Here is an 8,047-nt window from a genome sequence, read left to right on the forward strand (position 1 = left end):
CATTAGTCACATCAAAAACTAGACCAAACAGAAGATATTAAAGAAACATACATATATGTATAACCGCAGTCAGTTCTGGATTTATGCAAAGTTATATCAGCAAGATGGATAAACACTTTATCCTCATTTGACAATTGCTGTAGCGCAGGGCAAAGTTAATTCATATAGCATATTTGGTGTACAGTACACTTATTATACCCATCAACTACTTAATACAAAGAAAAACGAAGAAGAAGAAAGAGAAAAGGTACAAGAAGGATAGACATAGAGCTAAACTAGAATAATAATAATAATAATAACAGAGGTGTCTTATCGATCCCTAATAAAAGGAGTAATTTCATAGTTCTCATTTAAACCATGTGGGATTAGTGTATTTAGTGTTAGGATCCAGAAAGTCTCCCTCCTGAGCAGTTGTTCGTCTCTATTGCCACCATCTTTACTTGCTGCTATATGTTCAATACCCGCAAATTTTAGGGTGGAAGGGTCAGCATTATGTCGTTCTGAGAAGTGTCGTGGAACGCTGTGATTCATCACACGATTTTTAATATTTCTCGTGTGCTCCAGGATTCTGATTTTTAATACACGTTTAGTTTTTCCCACGTACACGAGTCCACAAGGACACATTAATGCATAAATACAGAAACTAGCATTGCAGTTTATAAAAGACTGAATGGTGTTAGGACGTTTGCTCACTTTCCCCATTATATTTTTAGCCCCCTTATCAACCAAATTACATACTTTGCAGCAGCCACATTGGAAGAAACCTTTTATAGGACCCAAAAAGTGATCATTTTTTACACCCTGTATCTTTTGCAGTTTACTTTTAGATATTAGTGACTTAACAGTTCTCGCCCTCCTATAAATGATATCAGGTTTTTTCGGTAGTACAGGTCCTAGTATGGGGTCTAGCTGCAAAATGTGCCAATTTTTTTGGGCTATTCTTTCCAGTTCCTTTGTCCCAGAACTAAACTGTGTAACAAATGGGCAAAAAGTTTTTCCCTTTCCCTCATCTTTTTCTCTTTTCTTATACACCAACAGTGAATCTCGTTCTCTCTCTCTTGCCCTAAGCATGGCATTTTTTGTAAGCTCTTCAGGATACCCTCTCTCCACAAACCTATCTTTATACACCCCTGCTTGTTCGTCAAACTTGGAGAGGCGTGTACAGTTTCGCCGTAGTCTGGTAAATTGAGAGTAGGGTATGTTTTCTTTCCATTGTGGGAGATGGCAACTCTTAAAGCCAGCAGCCAATCAGATCCTAACTGTTAATTTACATATTGCAGCTGATTGGCTGCTGCCCTTATCACCTTGCACATATCACTGGTTTATCACTTCCTTATACCTTCTCCAGGTTAATACATCTGCCCCTGAGGGAGAATTACAGGGAGGATGTGGGCAGAGACACTGAGGGGGAATTACAGGAGTGTCATACCCTCCAACATGACCCGCCCCACTAGGTACAAAATGCTCTGTTTCTGGACTTCCCTCTTAATTTATTATTGCCATCACCTGTGAAGAAACAGCTTTCTTATCATTTAACTAGTTAAACACAGGTGATGGAAATCATAAATTAAGAGGGAAGTCCAGAAGCAGAGCATTTTGTACCTAGTGGGGCGGGTCATGTTGGAGGGTCTGGGGTGTGCATGCAGGGACACTGAGGGGGAATTACGGGGAGGGTACAGGCAGGGACACTGAGGTGTAATTACAGGAGGATGTGGGCAGGGACACTTAGGGGGGAGTCACAGGGAGGCTGAGGTCAGGGACACTAAGGGGGAATTACAGGGAGGGTTTGGGTAGGGAAAATGAGAGGGAGGGGCTACAGTGACGCTGAGGTCAAGGACACTGAGGGGCAATTACAGGGAGGGTGCGGGAAGGGACACTGAGGGAATTACAGGAGTGTGTGGGCAGGGACTCTGTGGAGGGAGTCACAGGGAGGCTGAGGTCAGGAACATTTAGGGAGAATTACAGGGAGGGTGCAGGCGGGGACACTGCGGAGGAATTATGAGGAGGGTGCAGGCAGGGACACTGAGATGGAATTACGGGGAGGGTACAGGTAGGGAGACTGAGGGGGAATTACGAGGAATGTGCAGGCAGGGACACTGAGGGGGAATTACAGTTTGGGTGCCGGTAGGCATACTGAGGGGGAATTATGGGAAGGGTGCGGGCAGGGATATTGAGGGGGGATTATAGGGGTTGGTGCGGGCAGGGACACTGAGAGGGAATTACAGGAGTGTATGGGCAGGGTCACTGAAGGGGCAGTTACAGGGATGGTGCGGGCAGGGACACTGCGGAGGAATTACGAGAAGGGTGCAGGCAGGGACACTGAAATGGAATTACGGGGAGGGTACAGGTAGGGAGACTGAGGGGGAATTACGAGGAGTGTGCAGGCAGGGACACTGAGGGGGAATTACAGTTAGGGTGCGGGTAGGCATACTGAGGGGGAATTATGGGAAGGGTGCGGGCAGGGATACTGAGGGGGAATTATAGGGGTTGGTGTGGGCAGGGACACTGAGAGGGAATTACAGGAGTGTATGGGCAGGGTCACTGAGGGGGCAGTTACAGGGATGGTGTGGGCAGGGTCACTGAGGGGGAATTATAAGGAGGGTGCAGGCAGGGACACCGAGGGGATATATGCACACATACTTACAGTTAAAAACCCCTCTTTAGGTGTGATGGCACTACATGTCCCAGCAAATCCAGTTGACAAGATGTGCTGGGACTTGTAGTCTCAACACAGCTGTACAGGCAGTCACTGGTCTAGATACCTCTCCATACAGAGATTTTTGTAAGCTGTGATCCAGACTGCCAGGATAGACCATGCAGTGCAGCTACGGTACTGCAGAAAATGTACAGGTATGCTCAGGCTGCACTGCTGACTGGTGCTGATTGTAGGGGCTGGTATCTGGTGACAGACCGTGTGGAACCAATGAGAAGCGAAGCGGATGAGTAAGAGGAAGTGCCTCACCCCTCCCCATACCTGGAAGTGCCCCGCTCCCTGGCTATATTCACCATCATTGTGACTGTAGTCACAGAGAGTGTCAGAGTGCAATACACTTCAGAGAGTCCGGCAGTGGATGAGCACTGCTAAGGGATGTACTCAGTGAGAACTACTATGTCATTCTACCCCGTGGCGTGGGTGGCACTGCCGGGTGCCCCCCCCCCCCCCCCCTTGGCCGGCACCCCTGGCAAGTGCCATCCTGGCCAATAGGAAGATACACCCCTGCCTGCAGCCCCTGCAAGGGACCCCACTATACTGCAGGTCCTACTCTATTGCTCAAAATAATTACCATAAAAATAGTTATCACATTAATGTTAAACTTTAGGTATGCTACCTGGTCTAAAGCTCACAGCAATTTTGCTTATATAGTTGAGACAGTTACTAACACACCTGTTGTAAAGCACCAAGGGAAACAGCTGACACAAGCTGTAATAAAAAAAGTTAAAACAGGATGCATAAGAAAATGTGATCACAAAAAGATTAATTAAAAAATAATTCTAATAAACAAAAAGCAGTAATCCACTGCACTCACCACTTCCAGATTTGTGGTGCAACACGGTATGAGACCACATTGTTTAAATAGAAATCCCACAAGCTCTATCCCAAAGTTTAACACTAATGTGATAGCTATTTTTATGGTAATTATTTTGAGCAGTGGAGTAGGACCTGCAGAAAAGTGGATCCCTTGCCGGGGGCTGCAGGCTTAAATGCATTTATCAATACATAAACTAAAACTTCACTATTTACAACTGTTAGTTAATATATTGTTAGTGGTCACATACCGTGTTACACCCCAAATCTAGGAATAGTGAGTGCCGTGGATCACTGCTTTTCTTTTATTAGATTCTTTTTTAATTAATATTTTTGTGGTCACATTTTCTCATGCATTCTATTTTAACTTATTTATAGCTTGTGTCAGCTGTTTGCCTTAGTGCTTTGCAACAGGTGTGTTGGTAACTGCCTCATCTTTAAAAGCAAAGTTGCTGTGAGCTTTAGACCAGGTAGCACATCAAAAGTTTAACACTAATATGATAACTATTTTTATGGTAATTGTTTTGAGCAGTAGCGTAGGACCTGCAGAAAAGTGGATCCCTTGCCAGCGTCTGCAGGCTTAAATTCAGTGGAGTTTTGAACTAAAACTCCAATATTATTGTTAGTTAATATAGTGAGTGCAGAGCCTCTGTGATTTATATGCAGGACCAGTGGCGGAACTACCGCCAGTGCAGGCAGTGACTTGCACTGGGGCCCGCCACTGTCGAGGGGCCCAAAGCAGCGCAGCATGTAATGAGTCAAACTGACTCATTACATGCCGCTGTGTGCTGCGGGCAACCGCGCCACCTGCAGCACACAGCCGCTGCCGAGGAAAGGAGCGCAGCGGCCACGGGGGGAAGGGGGAGGAGGGAGGTGGAGGAGGTAGCCGCAGCAGCGCTGTGTAATTGGTAGAAGCGCTGCTGCTGCTGTCCCTCTGCTTCACCATAGGTTGTCCTCCGCCGCTGTGAATGCTGGGAAGCGCATCCCAGCATTCACAGCGGCGGAGGGCAGCCTATGGTGAAGCAGAGGGACAGCAGCAGCGCTTCTACCAGTTACACAGCGCTGCTGTGGCTCCCTCCTCCACCTCCCTCCTCCTCCTTCTCCCCTGCCCGGGATCTCTGCCAGAAGCTGCACCGAGGAGCCTGAAAGCCAGAGGAGAGAGAAAGTATAATCTATTCTTTCTTTCTCTTTCTTTCTTTCTTTCTTTCTCTTTCTTTTCCGTCTACCTTAATGTGTAAAAAGGGGACACTGTCTGCTGTAATGTGTAAAAAGGGGACACTGTCTGCTGTAATGTGTAAAAAGGGCACGCTGTCTGCCGCAATGTGTAAAAAGGGGGACGCTGTCTGCCGCAATGTGTAAAAAGGGGACGCTGTCTGCCGCAATGTGTAAAAAGGGGGACGCTGTCTGCCGCAATGTGTAAAAAGGGGGACGCTGTCTGCCGTTATGTGTAAAAAGGAGGCACTGCCTGCCGTAATGTGTAAAAAGGGGGACGCTATTTGCCGCAATGTGTAAAAAGGCCACGCTGTCTGCCGCAATGTGTAAAAGGGGGGGCGCTGTCTGCCGTAATGTGGAAAAAGGGGACGCTGTCTGCTGTAATGTGTAAAAAGGGGGACGCTGTCTGCCATAATGTGTAAAAAGGGGGGCACTGTCTGCCGTAATGTGTAAAAAGGGGACGCTGTGTGCCGTAATGTGTAAAAAGGGGGACGCTGTCTGCCGTAATGTGTAAAAAGGGGGACGCTGTCTGCCGTAATGTATAAAAAGGGGACGCTGCCATATTTTTTGCGCATGCCCACGGTGCGCACTGCCCCTGTTTTACATGGAGGGGGGGGCTCCGATGCCGCTTCTTGCACACAGTGCTAAAATGTCTAGTTACGGTACTGTTGCTAGGTATCCATTTCTCTGGCCCTGACCAGGTCCCCCTTCGCCAGATCCTCTCCAGGGGTGAGGTGGTGGACTTGGATGGGATGAGGGGGCCCAAAGCATCTTGTTGCACCTGGGCCCACCGCTCGCTAGTTCCGCCACTGTGCAGGACAGCAAAGTTATCAGTCCAGCGATCAGGTCTGAATCACCCCCAATATCTGTTATCAGTACCCATGTTAACTAAGGCAGCACTACTATGGGGCAAAAAAATAAATAGGGTACTACTATTTGGCATAAAACAAACAACTGTTGTGGAGAGCAGGGAGGTTTCTTCCTAGAAGCATTGGGGTGGGGGTCCCTTCAAAATGTTTCTATGGGGCCAACAAAGTTCATGTTACACCCATGCTTAACTAATGCCATTTGAGAATTATTGGTCAGTAATTTGCTGTAAACTTTCTTTCTGGATTATAGTGATATTTTTATGTAGAATTGTTTATTCTTTTCATCTTTAGTGGAATAGATTAAAATGCAGGGGATATGTTCTTCCCTTTTCAACTGTTTACTATCACTTAAGACATCATACTAACTGATACATAATTTTTTACTGATACTAAGATATTTTTGTGGTGTGGGAGATTATTCTTTTAGCTAATAATTTAATTAGAGATGAGCTGGCTTGGATTTCAGAAACACTAGCCCACCTGAACCTCTGTGATCCGAGGGACTCTGATCAGCAACTCCAGTTTCCCTGCCTTGTTCTGATTCCAAAACAAGGCAAAACATCATCATCCACGTGTCGGATTCTCACAGGTTTTGAATCATATATAAGGAACCGGTGGTGATCATGTCCAGTGGCTGCTGTGCTGTGTCCATCCACTCCCTATGTCCAATGGCTGCTGCTGTGTCCATCCTCTCCCTGTGTCCATCCACTCAAGTGGCTGTGCTGTGTCCAGTGGCTGCTGTGCTGTGTCCATCCACTCCCTATGTCCAATGGCTGCTGCTGTGTCCATCCTCTCCCTGTGTCCATCCACTCAAGTGGCTGTGCTGTGTCCAGTGGCTGCTGTGCTGTGTCCATCCACTCCCTATGTCCAATGGCTGCTGCTGTGTCCATCCTCTCCCTGTGTCCATCCACTCAAGTGGCTGTGCTGTGTCCAGTGGCTGCTGTGCTGTGTCCATCCACTCCCTATGTCCAATGGCTGCTGCTGTGTCCATCCTCTCCCTGTGTCCATCCACTCAAGTGGCTGTGCTGTGTCCAGTGGCTGCTGTGCTGTGTCCATCCACTCCCTATGTCCAATGGCTGCTGCTGTGTCCATCCTCTCCCTGTGTCCATACACTCAAGTTGCTGTGCTGTGTCCAGTGGCTGTTGTGCTGTGTCCATCGACTCTCTCTGTCCAGTGACTGCTGCTCTGTCCATCCACTCAAGTGTCTGTACTGTGTCCAGTGGCTGTTGTGCTGTGTCCATCCACTCCCTGTGTCCAGTGGCTGCTGCTGTGCCCATCCACTCCCAGTGTCCATCCACTCAAGTGATAAAACAGTGATAAGTGCAAGGTGATAACGCACCAGCCAGGCTCAATACATCTGCCCCATTGTTAGCAGCTGGGAGTGGTGCTGAAGAAGTACACAGGTCAAAAACAGTCAGAGAGTTAAAGGGCAGACAGAGATTCAACAGTAAGGTTCAGTAAACATAGACATGGTCATACTCACAGAATCCGGCAGCAGGAGAGTTTAGCAATTTCTCAGGGACAACAGGAACAGGAGTTAGTCCATTCATGTGGGAAAGAAGTGTTTGCCTGCTCAGCTGTTATTTACTGAACAGTGATAAGTCTGCAAGAGCTGGTGATTAATCTGCAATGTGAACTCTCATCAGCAGCTCAGATGGCAAGGTGAAAATGGTTGCTTAGCATCCTTCAGCACATACACAAAAAAATACAGAAAACAGCATACCTTCCAACTTGTGATGGTGGGGAAATGGGACCTGCATCCAAAAAGGGGTGTGACCTTGGGATGAGTGGGCGTGTCCTCTCACCGTTACTTCCATTGTCGACATTTTGGGGGGCTTGCCCAGTGCTCTCGGCATCTATTCATTGATCACCAGCTGCTATGCAGAGTAGAGCAGCGGTGATCACTGGCTCTCCCAATGTGCTCCCCCCCCCCCGCCCGCGGGACACTAAGACCTGCGGGAGGGCCAGCGGGACAGTGTCCAATTAGCTGTATTCAGGACAGTCGGGAGGTATGAAACAGGCAGATAAAAACAGAAGCATAACACAAGTAAAATATATATGTGTGTGTGGGGGGGGGGGCAATGATCAATATAGGGAGTACGTGGGTAGTGAGGGTTGCAGGCTAGCACCTATGCATTATACGGAGTGTGTACTTTCATTATGTCATAGGAGCAGATATACTAAGCTTTGGAGAGCGATAAAGTGGAGAGAGATAAAGTACCAGCCAATCAGCTCCTAACTGCCATATTACAGGCTTTGATTGAAACATTACACATGATTAGATGGTACACCACTGAGGCTTAGCACCACAGATAGTAACATGAGGCATGCAGTAGTAGTCATGGAGGCTGGGTGATAACATTGCTGTTTATAGTTGTAAATAGAACTTATGTCATAAAAGAAAACATTATAGTGAGATGTTTAAATAATAAATAATTAA

This window comes from Pseudophryne corroboree, chromosome 1, assembly GCF_028390025.1.
Source record: "Pseudophryne corroboree isolate aPseCor3 chromosome 1, aPseCor3.hap2, whole genome shotgun sequence".
Classification (NCBI taxonomy): Eukaryota; Metazoa; Chordata; class Amphibia; order Anura; family Myobatrachidae; genus Pseudophryne; species Pseudophryne corroboree.